Source organism: Furipterus horrens, unplaced genomic scaffold, assembly GCF_987537825.1.
Source record: "Furipterus horrens unplaced genomic scaffold, mFurHor1.1.pri manual_scaffold_3, whole genome shotgun sequence".
Taxonomy (NCBI): domain Eukaryota; kingdom Metazoa; phylum Chordata; class Mammalia; order Chiroptera; family Furipteridae; genus Furipterus; species Furipterus horrens.
Window position 1 is genome coordinate 80,760,935 of NW_028327173.1, and position 17,071 is coordinate 80,778,005.

The following is a 17,071-nucleotide window of genomic DNA, read 5'->3' on the forward strand; positions in this document are numbered from 1 at the left end:
GGAAAAAGAATAGAAGGGCATGGAGTTTGGAAGGAGCTTGCTGTACCATTTGAGAATCAACATTGCAGGTTTGTTGTGTTAAGATTTTGTGAAGTAACCTAAACAGATTCATAGAACATACTAAATATTTAAACTTCTCTTCTTCTTCTTCTTCTTCTTCTTTTTTTTTTTTTTTTTTTGTCTTGTGGTTTAACTAATGGCAAACAGGGTATAGTGGAGTGAGTAAAATAGGTTATTTAAAAAACCAGATGCTATTGTAAAGAAGAGTACACTTTGTATAGACAAATGCCAATTGTTCTGAAACTCAAGGCCTGAGTGTTTATAGTTAACACCCTGGAAAAAAATTGGCAATTTTGCTTGTGTTCTGGAATTCATTGCTGCCCCTTCAACACTCCAAACAAATTAGGAAGTACCCTGCTAGACTGGCAGGGTCTGTAGGAAGAAAGTTAAACACCTCCCACCACCACAGACAGTCACCTTTAAAAAGCAGCACATATTCAATGTAATATATAGTCCTTGAGTTCCAGCTCAAGATCTTAACTTCACCTCATTCATGTTAAAAAAGGAAAAAAAGTAGTGATGGTGGTGGTGATGGTGGTCAGGTTAATGAAGTAAAATGTTAAATGATATCAGAAAGATATAGACAGAAATTTCCAGACTGTAGAAAAGTTCCAATTTGTCCAGACCATGAAGAAATGGCCAGGTTTCTTTAAGAAAATAAGTTGGCACATGCAAGAGAGATTAGAGAGGACTTTAAAAAGTAAAAAGACTTAAGAGACATGTCTGCCAATACAATGTATGGATCTTACTTTGATCCAGATAAAAACAAAATATAAAAATATGTAAATAATACAGAGAAAAACATATATGAAGCAATGGGAAAATTTGAACACTGATTGAATATTTGAACATACGAAGGAATTACTGTGGATCCATTAGATGTGATAACAGAATAGTAATGTTTTTATGAAAAGTCTGAATCTTTTAGAGATGTAAATAAGATATTTCTAGGTGAGGTTAATATCTTGGACTTGTATTCAGAATAATGCGGTTGTGGTATTCAGGGCATGGCTGAAAGTGTATGTCCAATGAGATTGGCCTTAAAGGGATAATTATTGAGGCTGAGGGCTGATTATACTATTCTCTCTACTTCTGTATATATTTGAAATAGTCCATACTAAAAATATTAAAGGGAAAAAACCATTTGATCATGCTGTGATCTGTTGAACACAAGAGATACCTCCTCTAAAAGCTTGACAGTGTTGGGCAAGTACATATCCCTCAAGGTGAGAAAACATACCCCTTTTAAAATAATTTTTGTGTTATTCAGACAAACTTACTGTCTTGCACCAAAATCAAACCCAAACTGGTCTTTTTTCATATAACACATAGAAAATATAGTAGGAAGGAACTGAATGAATATGATTGCAAATGAAAGGGAACTAAACCCTGTGAGCACTTTCTATAGCCAAGGTTAAGACACTAAGAACCGAGATACACAACCAGCCAGAGGGGCAGCCTCTTATGCTCCAGGCCCACAGCTGTCTCAACAACAGCCACTATTTATGACATCCAGACCCTGGTGATGTTTGTGTCTTTTGACTTGTGCACCTGACACATCACAAAACTCAGGATAGTTTTGCTTCCTGGTTGAAAAAATTAATTCTTTTGCAATGGATTTCGTTGCAGTTTTCCTGAACAAGCCCCACATCCTCAAAGGGCTTTCTAGAACACAGGAGAAGTGCCCCTCGGGTCTTTGAAATGTGTCTGAGGAATTGATCCTGGTTCCTCTTTATAGAAAGACATCTTGAGGAAGATTCAGTTACATCTTCTGGGTGATGACTCCAAGCTGCTTACAAAAGGACGAGAGGGCTTTAACTCTATGTTATACAAGCAGAATAGCAGGGCAATAAAAGCTAAGGCTCTTGAGAGACACCTAGTCATAGACCAAAGAAAAGAGAAGAGAAGAAAAGAGGGCTACTGACCAGCAAATGCTTGTGAAAGAAAGGCAGTATGCCTGTCCTCCTGAGACTCTGCACCTGCATCATTTTTTTCAAACCACTTCCCCATGTCTCTACCTAGCACTCTTCTTCACTGAAACAAGCCCAAGTATACCTCTAGATGAAAAAACAAACTTCTCCTTGAGCTGACACTAGTGGGTAGTTTGAAAAAACGGATAGCGAATTCAAGAGTTTAATTCTGCCTTTTTTGAGATTTGTTGAGCTATGATGAACATATAACATTGTGTTAGTTTAAGGTGGACAACATAATGATTTGATATATTCATATATTGCAAAATGATCACCTCAATAACTTTGGTTAACATCCATCACCTCACATAGTTGCACATTTTTTATCATGATGATACCTTTTAAGATCTACTCTTGTAAGCAACTGTCAACTATACAACATAATATTGTTAACTATAGTCATCATGCTGTACATTATATTTACAGGACCTATTTGGAAGTGTGTACCTTTTGAACTCCTTCACCCATACCCCACACCCAACACCTCTGCCTCTAACAACCACTTTATTCTCTGTTTCTATGAGTTCAGAGTTTTAAAATTCTACATATTAGTGATAGCACATAGTATTTATCTTTCTCTGTTCGACTTTTTTCACTTAATGTAATGCTCTTAAGCTCCATCTATGTTGTTGCAAATGACAAGACTTTATTCATTTTTATGGGTGAATAATATTTCATTGTATTATGCCACATCTTTATCTGTTCATTCATGACAAACACTTAAGTTGTTCCCATTTCTTGGCTATTATGAAAAATGCTGCAATGGACACAGGACTGCAGATATCTCTTTGAGATCTTGTTTTTATTTCCTTCAGATATATACCCAGAAGTAGGGTTGCTGGGTCATAGGGTAGTTTTAGTTTTAATTTTTTGAGGAACCTCCATACTGTTTCCCATTGTGGCTGCCCCACTTTGCATTCCCACCAACAACGTGCAACTGTTCCCTTTTATCCATGTCTTCTCCAACACTTGCTATTTCTTGTCTTTGTGATAATAGTGATTTTAACACGTGTGAGGTGATATCTCATTATGGTTTTGATTTGCATTACCCTGATGATTAATGATGTCAAGCATCTTTTCATACATCTCTTGACCTAATTCTATATTTTAAACTTCCTTAATTACTAAAAAAATACATTTTTAATTTTATAATAGCTTTAGATTTATAGAAAAATTGTGAAGTAGAGACCACCCATATACTCCACACCCATTTTCCTCTATTATTAACATCTTACATTTAATGTTTAAAAAGCTTACATTTGTATGATCCATTTGTCACAATTAATGAACCAATATTATTATTTTTAACAAAAGCTCATAATTTACTCATATTTTCTCAGTTTTTACCTAATGTTTTTCTGTTCCAGTAACCCAGCCCCCAAGGTTTCCTGAAGAGTTACCATGGCATATCTTGCTGTCCAATTTCTTGTGCCCACGAAGCTGCTTTCATCAGTGGACATCTGGAGATCAGGATTCTTTAGCAGCAAGTCAGTCAGGTCTGGTTGGCTACTAGACACTTGTTCAATTATTTGCATATAATCATGTTTCAGTCCCTCTGGCTCAGAGGGAAGTAGGGTGGCTGGATTTTAGAGTGAAAATAGTCTTGAGAATGACATTAAGTTTGTCTAAAAGGATGGCCTGGTATTTTCCTAATCCACCTGAGGTCCGCCCATCTCCTCCCTTTCGCTTTGGTAAGGGCAACACACAGCGTGGAGAGTCTACTGTGGTGGGCAGTCCCAGGGGGAATTTCTCAGCCTCCTGTAGAGGGAGCAGCTGTGGTCCTCAGACAAACTGACCATCTCTGAGTCACCATGTCCAGCTATTTTGAGAAGTTGGCCACTGGCCTTTTAATCGTTCAAGACCCCTAGTCCTATTTCTTGTCTTTCATGTACAAACAAGTCAAATGGCTCTTAAGTCTGGGAGGCTTAGGGCTGGGGCTGTCAATAACTTTTCCTTAGTAGTCTGGAAGGCCTCTTGGCTTCCCCAGTCCAAATCAAATACTCTTGATCTGTTCCTTTCAGTACCTCATATAGTTTTGCAATCAAACCAAAGTTTGGAATCCAGATCCTACAAAAGTCAGCCATTCCTGGAAATCCCCTTAGCTGTTGATGAGTATAATAGGCATTGCCACCTTAGCTAGGGTTTCTCTCCTATATGAAAGCAAGTTTCTTTGTCCTTGAGATAATTCAAAGCCCAAATATTTCTCAGAGGGCTTGGATATTTGGGTTTTCTTTTGGCAAACTTTATAGCCCCATTCAGCCAGGAAGTTCAAGGTTAGAATGGTATTTTTGTCAGAAGACTCTGCTGAGGCTGGCAATGAGAATGTCAACATACTGGATCATTGCCCCATTATCAAGCCACAGTCCCTTAAATCTCTGATTAAAGCCTCTCCACCCAGGGTGGGGAGTTTTTCAGCCCCTAGGGGAGAAGAGTCCCATAGTACTGTTTAATGGTAGAGTCTGGGTCCTCTCATTGAAATGCAAACAGTCCCTGAGACTCAGAACTAAGAGGAATACAGAAGGAAGCATCTTTTAAATTCAGCACAACCCAATAGAATTCCCTTAACAAGGTGGTCAGCAAGGTATAGGAATTAGGGAACACAGGATGGATCTCTTTTACTATCTGGTTAATGGCCCTCATGTTCTGGGCAAACAGGTATTCATTAGTGCCTGGTTTCACCACCATAAGATGAGAGTATTGTAAGGTGAATGACAAAGCCCAATAAGCTGGCACTCTATGAATGCTGCCACATCTTTATTCAAAATTACAAAAATAGATATAAAAATAGCAGAATTACAAAAATAGATATAAAAATAGCAGAATATAATTATTAAATATTCATTGTACAGGAGTGGTCCTCACCCCATGTAGTGAGGAGTACATGGACTCAGCGGGAAGGTCAGAAGGGAAAACTGGCCAAGAAAGGGACATTTATGTGAAAGTGAAACTGAAATTTTAATGCTGGTCATGGGCCATGCCCCAGAATGATACATTCATAGGCATCATCATATGGGAGACCCAAGAGGCCCCAGGAATGACCCATGACTTCTCCTGACAGACCATTCTATGTGACATGATAGTCTATACAATTTGGAGAAATATCTAGACTTACAATCAGACACAGGAAAACCAGCTCTTATGCTGACTACTCACAACCTGTGCACAAGTGTGCAAACATACACATGCATATATAATATTTCCTGATACATTCATGGAATGTCAGGGCCCTTCCCTCAAGGTATTAGTGTCCCTACTCCCCAAACCACTATTCCCACAAGCTCCCTCAAAAGACCTTAGTTCTGTTAAACTTCCTAATTGGGAAATTATTCTTTTCCCAACAGTAAGCCTCATGGATGCCCACTGCAGGGGGAGCTGCCTCTTCTTTCCATCTGCAGGAGATGCCATTTTTATCTCCAGGAGACTTTAATCCAGAAAAAGACAAACTACTGGTCAATACCATCCTGGATCAGGACCACCCCTCCATCCTGGCCAGAAGGGATCCGGGTGCTGAGCACCCAGGCCTATGACTGAGGGTAAAGCTATTGCTGCTACATACTTGGAGTACCCTTAGCTTAGTCTTTTAGAGGATAACATTTTAGATGGGGGACAGTTGTTCCTGCCCACAATTGTTATTTGGATTGGGGCATCAGTTTTTGCCTTTCCAGGTCTGCCCTTTGCCCATACTTCTGGAGTTAATTTTAGAATCCCGATGGCACAAGCTTCATCCAGAGGCACTTCACAGTTCAAACACCAAGGGGCAAAGGTTATTTGGGCATTCAGGTTAGTTATCTAGTCTAAAAGTGGCACCAGCCATTCAGGCATATTATTCTTCTAATTATAAAGATCCAACATATTACAGGGAATGTACATCCAGACCATCCCTGCCAGTTGTCCATGGACATGAAATCTTCCTATTGGCACTTGTCTTAATGGGCATTTCCCTCCCTCAACTGGAGGAAAATCCTGACCAAATCTAATATCCCTTTGAGTATGGGAGGGGGAAGCCATTCCCAGGCCTGGTAGAGCCCCCTCTCCCACTGGAAATTGTGGGGAATGAGCTGTGGCTACATCCCCACCAAGGTGAAGGATAGGAGGCAGCTGCAAGGGCATTGCCCTGGAGTAAGAATAAATCATCCTCATTCTCAGGAGACTCTGGCAGAACTGGCTTAACTGGCTTAACTGGCTTATCTGTTTGTATCATAATTTTATACCTCCTTTGAGCAGACCTATTCTGATAAGTCACAGGTTGGTAGTGTAATTTAAGGACCCACTTTCTGAACAATGTTTGCCTGATCCTAAATTATATTGTGGCCATGCCACCTGGCAAAGGACGAGCATTCTCTTTCTCTTCATTGGTTCATAGCTGAAGATGGCCCAGTTTTGTAAGGTGCACCCAGGAGGCTACACTGAGGGGCTGAGATATTGTCTCATGACAATATCTTTTCTCACTATTACTTTCCACAGACCTTCTACTGCTTCCTTAGTCTTTCTTAATTTTATCTCTAGTTATCCATTCCGAGTTTACCAACATTTTTTTTAGGACAAAATTACTATCCTTGATTCTTTCAAAAGCTGTATTTTCAAACCTTATATCCTACTAAAGTCTGGCCCACAACAAGTCAAACACAAGAGAAGAGACAGTAGGGTGTGGTAGCCCAAACTTCCTGCTATGCCTTGGACCCTGAAGATTATCCCCTCAGGGATGTGGGAGGACAAACATGAGGTCCATTCAGTGGGGTCAAGATGAAGTGAACAGCTACCTTGCATTAGGCTGGGTTAAGCTTCCACTGCCTGCTCCTTAAAGGTCTGCTGAAATGTGGTTGGCATTGGCTCCCCTTCCCATTGGACGAGAGGCAAACTCAACAAATAAGAGACAGTTTTAGTAGTCAATCCTAGCTGCTAATTGTAACCTCTCAGGGTCCTCCCTAATATGAGTTACAGAAGAAGTGCCAAAGCAAGTTAAATGAGTCCTTTAAGGATCCAACCAAAAGTAAAAGGGAGGAAGCCAGTGTCCCTGGGGTTGTTACTCATGAGGTTACTCACCAGCAGATATTTCCTAAACCAAGTACACAATTTCTCTCACTGAAAGTGTGGTAGGTCACCCACACCTGGTCAGCAGTGAGCGCTGCAGGTCCATTGCTGGAACAATCAGGCAGCTGCTCGGACAGAACCTGGAGAGACTGCCATGGACTTGCTAAACTGTAGGCAGAAAGCCCACTCACAGTTGAGTCCCTTCATAGTCACCAATTTTCTTATAGAACAGAAAGAGTTCACCCAACCCATGCTAGCAAAGCCAAACACTAAATACAGATAATTGCAATAGAGAAATATTGATTTGTTTTATTATGAATGGCACTACACAGGAGAATGGGAAGCTAATGCTCTAAAGCCCAAACTTTTTGATGATATGTAAATTACAGATTATATAGGGAAAAATCACAAGATACTGTGGATTAGGGGTTCAGAGTTGTGCTGGGAGCTGATTGGTTGGAGGTGTAAGGGGAATGAATCATGTCTTCAGGTCTTAAGGACAGCTCTGAGGTCTTTCTGTCTGGCATCCCTCTATCTGGTCTTATGGGAAAGAGGCCAGGGGATTGTTTGACCTTAGGACTCAGGAACTAAAGCATAACTTAGGTCAAGATGTTGACCTGCCAGAGGTATGGATCATTAGTCAGGTCCAGTCAGGTCTAGGCTACTGTCTTCTTCTGCCTCAGGGGTTGCTGAGAAAAGAAGAAAGGTGATTTCTAGAGCTAGAATTTTAAATTAAATTTAATCTAAGTCCTAAGGACACTCAGTTTTATCTACTTTAATTTATTGACACTCTGAATCCAATCCATGTTATGTTCCTAGTTACTGTCTGTCTTGTCAACAGGTCTAAATCAAGTTCCCTAATTTATGGAAATGCTCAGATTGCATCAAATTCTCTTTAAAAGACTTATAAAACAAAATGATTTGATAGACAAGCTCATTAAAAAGAGTATTGACAACTAAGATTTATGATATTTTTTAAAAAGATGTTAGCCAACATAACAGAAGCAGAGTTCAAAACACTGGTGATAAAGATGGTCACAGGCTTGACAGATATGCTTAAGTACAGCAAACACATAAAGGAAGAAGTGAAGGCTATGCTAAATGAAATGAAGGAAAAGCCACACAAAACCAATGGTAAAGGGAAGGAAACTGGGATTCAAATCAATGATTTGGGACACAGGAAGAAAAAAACAGTCAACCAGTACAGAATGAGGAATCAAGAACTGAATAAAATGAGGAGAGACTTAGTAACCTCTGGGACAACTTTAAATGTGCCAATATTCCAATCATAGAGGTGCCAGAAGGAGAAGAAGAGCAAGAAATTGAAAGCTTATGTGAAAATATAATGAAGGAAAACTTCCCAAATTTGGCAAAGGAAATAGACATACAAGTCCAGGAAGCACAGAGAGTCCCAAACAAGCTAGACCCAAAGAGGACCACACCAAGACATGTCACAATTAAAATGCCAAAGGTTCAAGATAAAGAGAGAATCTTAAAAGGAGCAAGAGAAAAGCAGAGAGTGACCTACAAAGGGGTGCCTATAAGACTATCTGTCAGATGATTTCTCAAAAGAAACTTTGCAGGCAAGAAGGGACTCGCAAGTAGTATTCAATGTGATGAAAAGCAAGGACCTACAACCAAGATTACTCTATCCAGCAAAGCTATCATTTAGAATGGAAGGGCAGATGAAGTGCTTCCCAGACAAGGTAAAGCTAAAAGAGTTCATGATCACCAAGCCATTATTATATGAAATATTAAGGGGGCTTAAGAAAAAGAAGATCAAAACTATGAACACTAAAATGACAACAAACTCACAACTATCAACAACTGAATCTAAAAAATAAAAACAAAATCTAGCTAAGCAAACCAGAATAGGAAGAGAATCATAGGTATGGGAATCATTTGGAGGGTTATCAGCAGGGAGAGGAAGGGAGAGAAATCGGGAAATGGTGCAGGGATTAACAAGCATAATCAGTTTTTACAAAGTAGACTGGGAGAAGTTAAGAATAAAATAGGAAAGTGTGAAGCGAAGGAACTTAAATGCATGACCCAAGGACATGAACTTAAGGGGTGGGGTTGCTGGAGGCAAGTGGGGTACTGGGCAGAGGGGAGCAAGGGAAAAAATTGGGAATACTGTAACAACATAATCAATAAAATATACTTAAAAAAAAGTTTTAGATAAGTAAGGAGAGTTTCGCAATATCACGTCACTAGACTCCAGTCTTTCTATTTCTTGCTGTGAGATACTTCTGAAAGAGAACAAAATGAAGAACTACCTAAAGAATATCTAAAAATAAGAAGTCTTCTTTTAAAATAAAGTCTTAGTTCAAATGGCACCTCTTCAGGGAAGCCATCTTTCAGCAGTTTTTTTTTTTTTTTTTTTTTTTTTTTTGCTTGACTTGGAAGCCCATGAACTTTCTCACTGAGCTGTTGGCTCTTTTCATTTTTTTTTAAAGTATATTTTATTGATTATGTTGTTACAGTAGTTTCAATTTCTCCCCTTTGCTCCCCTCTTCCCAGTACCCCCATTCCCTACAGCAATCTCACCCCCCTTAGTTCATGTCCATGGGTCATGGATAAAGTTCTTTGACTTCACCCTTTCCTATATTATTCTTAACTTCCTCCTGTCTATTTTGTACCAACCAATTATGCTTCTTAGCCCCTGCACCATTTCCGCATTTCTCCTTCCCCCTCCCAGATGATACCTAGGATTCTGTTCCCATTCTGGTTTGCTTAGTTGGATTTTGCTTTTATTTTTTAGATTCAGTTGTTGATAGTTGTGAGCTTGTTGTCACTTCAGTGTTCATAGTTTTGATCTTCTTTTTCTTAAGTAAGTCTCTTTGACATTTCATATAATAATGGCTTGGTGATAAAGAACTCCTTTAGCTTCACCTTGTCTGGGAAGCACTTCATTTGCCTTTCCATTCCAAATGTTAGCTTTGCTGGATAGAGGAATCTTGGTTGTAGGTTGCCTTTCATCACATTGAATACTGCTTGCCAGGAAAGTTCCTTCCTGCCTGCAAAGCATCCTCTGAGAAATCAGCTGATAGTCCTATAGGCACCTCCCCCCCCCGTAGTCAACTGTCCGCCTCTCTCTTGCTGCCCCCAGGACTCTGTCTTTATTTTTCACCTTTGGCATCTCAATCATGATGCATCCTGGTGTGGTCCCCTCTGGGTCCAGTTTGCCCGGGACCCTCTGTGCTTTCTGGACCTGAATGTCCATCTCCTTCACAAAATTTGGAAAGTTTTTCTCATTATTTTCAATTCTTCCTTCCTCATTATGCACTGGTTGACTGCTTTTTTCTTCCTAATGTTCCAAATCATTAACTTGAACCTCAGTTTCCTTCTCTTCACCATTGGTTTTGTGTGGATTTTCCTTTGTTTCACTTAGCATAGCCTTCACTTCTTCTGAGTTTGCCGTACTCAAGCATATCTGTCAAGCCTGTGAGCATCTTTATCACCAGTGTTTTGAATTCTTCATCTGTTAGGTTTTCTATCTCCTCATCTGTCAGGTTGGCTATTTCCTCGTCACTTAGTAGTCCCATTGGAACCTTGATCCTTTCCACCTTTTGGGCCATACTTCTCTGTTGACTCATTCTGACAACCTCCTGTGTTTGTTTGCGTCTGCATCCCAGGTAAAGCTGTCACTCCTGTTACGTTGCAAGGGGCGGAGCCTTAGGGAGTCGGCAGTACAGGGCCTCACCTGCTTCACCACGTTGTGGCGCTGTATGTGGGGGAGGGGTTCGAGAGGGGACAATGTCACCTGCCCAGCACTCACCCCTTTTTCAGGCACCTCTTGCACTTCTGCACGAGACTGGCACCCCTCTAGCTGCTGCCCTGGCTATTGTTCCCAGAATGGGTGGGTCTGCAGATGTTCTAGACTGTGGGGGCCCTTTAAACCAGCAGACTCTGCTGAGACCGGCAGTTTCCCAACCCCCTCTTGTCTTCACAGTCAGAAGCAATGTGGCTTGATTTTCCCCGGTGCTTGGACAGTGAGCTGCGAGGTCCAGCGAGGAGCTGGGAATGCTCCACAGGTGTCCCTCCTGATTTTTCAAAACATGTGACTGTGCTTTCTGCCAGCCTGCTGCTGCTGCCGCTGTCACTGCTGCTGCTGCCACCAGTGCTGCCACCACCACACCGCGTCCTCTCCGCCCTGGCTCTGCCCCTTCTACCTGTCTGGATGAGTATTTCTTCTTTATACCTTTGTTTTCTCGACTCCCATGCAGTTTGATTTTCTGGAACTTCTGGTTGTTTCTAGTTTTGAGGTAGCTGTATTCCATCTTAGTTGTGGATGGAGATGCAGCGTGTCTGTCTACGCCTCCATCTTGGCTGGAAGTCTCTCAGCAGTTTTGAACTCAGCCTTATTTATCTAAAAAAAATATTGAGCTCTCCTTGAATTCATATATTTATTACATTCTACTGTTTGTTTTTATTTTTTGTTTTGTTTTGTTTTTTTTTACCAGAATGTAAGCTCCAGAGGGCAGGAATCCTCTCTGTTTTGTTCACTGATATATCCTAAGCACACAGAACAGTGCTTGCCCCCAGGTGATGATCAATACGTGACTGTTGGATGAATAAATAAATGAATGAGCAAATAAATGAGATGAAATCTGGCTTTCACCTGAGGTGAGGACTGAGGATTAATGATAGAAAAAACAAAAGTTAGATATTAAAAAGCTATATGTTATCATACTATAATTGAAAATAATAATAAACTGAGTCACTTTTTGAGACTCTGTACAAATTGTTTCCCCTCTCTTGCTCCACAAAATTAAGAAAATCCTGGTTGTTGCAGTCTCCTTAACATCCCCAGACCTTTACTCATTAGGGTCAACCTCCTGGCATTTAACTGATTAATTAATGTATATGTTTTATGTATTTTATGTATGAGAATGAAAGATGTCAGAGATGTCAGCAGGCAGAAGATGAATCAATGGACTAGAACCTGATAATCCATGCAATACATAAATATTCAGCTCTTGACTGTTCTGAACTGCTTAAATATAGTTATTAGAATCTCAAGCTGACACAGAGGCAAACACACAGGAGACTTCCAGCCAAGATGGAGGCCTAGACTGACATGCTCTGTCTCCCTCCACAACTAAGAAGGAATACAATTACTGCAAAACCAGAACTAACCAGAGTTCCAGAAAATAAATGGAAGTCCAATGTATGAAGTTATAAAGAAGTGGTGTTCATCCGGATGGGTAGAAAGGGTGAAGCCGGGGTGGAGAGGTTAAGCTGTGCTAGCAGCGGCAGTGGTGGCGACGGTGGCAGGACAGCAGCAAGCACAGACACCCGTATTTAAGAGGAGCCGAGAAGCACTTGGGGAGCACCCTTGGCTGCAGACCAGACCTGTTAGCTTGTGATTCCAAAGCTGGGAAAGGCAGACCCCCATTGCCTTGGACTGTAAGGCTCAGAGGGGGTGGGGACAGAGGAGGAGGCTCCCCGTCTCTCAGCAGAGAGTGAAAGGCAGGAATCCATCTTGAACACTTACTCCCACAGAAAATGCCACAGCGTGGTGAGAAGGGTTGCCCCATTGTGATGAGGACATGGGACTCCACCCCCTATAGTGTAGGAGGTATGAAAACCCTACCCAGGAAGCAAAGGTAAACACAAAGCTTTCAGTATGGCATAGATTATGATAGGGATCCCGGTGACACAGCTGACCAGACAGCAAATATCTAATCTAATGAAGCAGCAGATAGGAAATCTTTCTGAGGCACAGCTCAGAGCTTTGGTTATAAAAATGCTTACAGACATAACAATAGATCTTCAACAAAATGGGAAAGGAATGAAGACTAGTCCTGCTGAAATGAATGAAAACACATATGAAACTAGTGGTGAGGGAAAGAAAAAAAGGGATCAAATCAACAAATTGGAACATAAGGAAGGAACAAACAGTCAACCAGTGCAGAAAGAGGAATAAAAAGTGAGGAAAATGAGGAGAGGCTCAGAAACCTATGGGACAGCAATAAGCAGGCCAACATCCAAATCATAGGGTTGCCATAAGGTAAAGAAGAAGAACCAGAAATTGAAAAATTATGTGAAAAGATAATAAAGCAGAAGTTCCCTAACTTGGGGAAGGAAATAGACTTACAGGTCCGGGAAGCACAGAGAGTTCCACAAAAACGGGACCCAGGGATTACCACACCAAGACACATTATAATAAAAATGTCAAAAATTAAGGATAAAGAGAGAATCTTAAAAGCAGCGAGAGAGAAGAAGATAATTATGTACAAAGGGGTCCCCAAAAGACTACCAGCTGATTTCTCAAAAGAAACTCTGCAGGCAAGAAGGGCCTGGCAAGAAATATTCAAAGGAATGAAAAGCAAAAACCTACAACCATGATTACTCTATCCAGTGAAGCTGTCATTCAGAATAGAAGGGCAGAGAAAGTGCTTCCAGGACAAAGTAAAACTGAAGGAGTTTGTTAGATCCAAACCACTGTTATATGAAATGTTAAAAGGATTTGTTTAGGAGAAAGAGGATCAAAACAATGAACATTAAAATGAAAACTGTATCACAACAACCAACAACAGAAGCTAAGGAACTGAAACAAAGGCAAACTAAGTAGGCAACGAGAGTGGGAAAAGAACTATAGGTATGGGGAACATTGTGGGGGAGGTCAGTGGGAAGGAGGAAGGGAGAAAAGGGAGTGAGATGTTACAGGAATTAAGAAGCATAGTAGGAGGGAGTGGAGTAGACAAAAAGATGTTGAGAAGAACTATATGCACAACCGATGGGAATAGACTAAGGGGAGTGGGGACAACTTGAGGGAGGGAGGTCACTGCGTGAAAGGGAACAAAGGGAAAGGAAATTGGACAACTGTAACAGCATAATCAATAAAGCATATTAAAAAACAAAAAAGAATTTGAAGCTGCCGCCAGCATTAAAATGTTCTTTCCCATGTGTTCCCAAACAGCTAAATTCATACATGTTACCAGTCATCTAGTAGTGACTACACAAAGTCAATGTGATTTAACTCAAAACAACTTAAGTTATTGAGCATCTACTTGATAAATTATTACACTAGGCATTTTAGGGAGAGACATATGAAAAAGGTCAAGTTCTGATAAATGTTGGCTGATTAATATATTGACTGTTTGACATGTTGCCTTCAAGATGCCAGTGGCAGATAGTTTTTTATCTTACAATTGTGGGGCTGGAAAGATAGGGGAGGAGTCCTTTCCTTTGGATTAATAAGGAGATAATCAAACCTGACTTAATAAAGGACAAAGATACTGAATCTGAAAAAGAGTTTAATAGGAATAAAGAGACTTTCAATGACCTGGATGATAAGCATTTCAATCAAGAGAAAAATATGAAAAATAGATACAAAATATAAAGGGGTGTTGAAAATATTTTGTTAAAGATACAAAGATTTTTAAAAAACATTGTTTCTTTAATATAACTCTCAGCAGACAACCTTGATTTAATGTCAGATCAAGAGAAGAGGGAAAGAAAGAACATAGAATTTTTAGATGATGATAAATGGCCAAGAAAGATGATGCTTTAGACAGATGAAAACCACAAAAAGTCATCAGGAGGCCCCGCTGAGAGCAAACTCAGCAAGAGACTACACAAATAAGGAGCTGAAATTGAAGTGTTCAACATCCAGCAGGACAGAACCTAGAAAAATAAGAGAAAATGAAATTTATCATAAAATTGGAACAATAAGATAGAAAACAAGACAAACTTTGACAGCTTTAAAGGCATTGTTTGCTTAAGTTTCTAGCACTTTTTATTGGTTGAATTAGTACAAATGGCTCCATAGATAGTCCACCTATAATCAAGAGATGATTTCTGCAACAACAACAAAAGACTACATGGTATACTGGCCTTGGTATAATAGACACCTGTTGTGTGTTTTTTCTTGGCCTACAGGAGGATGCCTGACCCATTTCTAACAGCGTGGGACGAGTGTATTACTCATGATGCTTTTGGCTGTAGGTAATGGAAAAACCAAATAATCCTGCTTCAACAATAAGAAAAAAAAAATATTACTTTCCATAGCAGAAAGTCAAAAGGTGGTAGGGACCCTTTCTCCAGCATCTGTGAACTCAGCTGCTCAATACTAGCAGTATGACCCAGATTCTTTTTGCCTGTCTGATCTGCTATCCTCTGCATGTGTGCTAGCTCCTCTTATTCACAAGATTGCTGTATCAATTTCAGGCATCACATCTTCACATAATACCAAAAGCCAGAAAAGAAGAGGGCACAAGACTGTCCTGAGACCTCTTTTTAAGGAGAAAACAAAACCTGAGCGGAAGCTTCCAGACCATCAGTTCTTACATTAGCAAGAATTCCATCAAATGTCATTCTTAAATCAATCAGTGACAAGAAGAAGCAGGTTATCAAATGGCCTAGCTTCCTCAAGATGCACCTCTAAGAGGCTGGGAGGGTCCAACCTCCCCTAAGCAAGGCAGATGCCTCAGTAGAACCAGGGTTTTATTAGTAAGGAAGCAGGGTTTGGGAGAAAGGGTGTTCAGTAGGCAACAGTGGCATTTGCTATAACCTCTCGTTCTTAATTTATACACAACAATATTTATTTGGTGTGGTGTGCAGGTGTATGGGTTTTGACAGATGCATAGAGTTCTATAACACAATCAAGATGTAGAAAAGTTTATTATGCAAGTGGGTGGATGGATTTATCATCAACCAACACAGACTTACTGCTGTGGTATAAACAAGCAGGAGAGAGTGAGTCATGGTTCTTACACTTGTACCCTTTGCTCTTTTCACACTCCTAGGAGGACAATCAGGCCATATCCAAGTCCAATATAGGGAGATACAAACAGCATGTTATGGAGGTTGAAGAAGGAAGAAACTCCCATTCTGGAGCTATAACCAATCTTGTCCTGGTGACTGTTTATGATTCCCAGGTAGACATGCAAAAGGCTACCTCTGATTGCTGCCCTGTAGCTGACCTGATTGTTTCCTTTGTTTCCCAGGACTCCCTACCGTTGCTTTACTTTGCCTAGACAGCTTGTCACCTCCCAGCTAGCTGGCTGAGGTAGTACAGGTCCTGGGTCCAGATTCAGGATCTGCTTTCAGGCTAAAGAGAGAGGCTTAGTCTGCAGAGGGCCTGACTCCAGGGAGGACTGGAGCGCTTCCAGGTGGCATGCTGCAACCCTGGGTTTGCCTACTGATTTTTATTATGGCAGGTACCTGATGCTCACAGACTAGTGTAGGAGACAGGTGTGGCCTTTGGAATGAGGTTAAAGACAACAAATAATAGAGTGAAACAAAACAATGACTCTAATACGAGCAGCAAACACAGTAGCTAACATTTACAAACCCAAAGACTCTGGCGAGAGCAGCTTCTCAGCCCGGTTCAACAATACTTACAGTGTTTAGAGTCCCATGAATGAGCCCAACTGTGGCTGAAACCAGTCATCTCACCCGGGTTGCTTTCTTCCAGGGAGCTGGCGCCAGGGCTTGTCTTTAATTGCCCAGGGCCAGCACTTGCCCATATAGTGCCTTTGTGCAAAGCAGAAAAAAGTCTCCCCTTCCTCCAGATCTTTATTCCCATAGGTTAGGAAATCATTGTTATATGCAGCAAAATTGTAATAGTCAACATACAGATTCTTGGGTCATGAACTTTGAACAGTGCACTTTAGGCTGTAGACAGTAGTGCTGTAAACAGTAGTCTCAGGACCCAGTTGTTTGGGGGATGAGAAAAGTCCTATTGTCTCAGAAATGTAGCAGGTCAGGACCAATGGTTTGAAGATGTCTGAGTGTACATTAATTTATTTGTTTGGCACTAATGAAGTGGTTACTATATTGTAGGTGATGTACTAGGTGCTATCTATACAAGCATTATCTCTTTTAATGTCCACAAAATAACTGTGGACAAGTATTATTTTTATCCCTATTTGACAGACAAGGAAATTAAAGTTTAGAGAGTTTGTATCGCTGGCCCTAATTCACATGATTAGTAAGTGACAGAGCTTACCTAGAATCTTGTTGGGGCTGACACTGACGTTACCACTCTGCTTCTGAATACA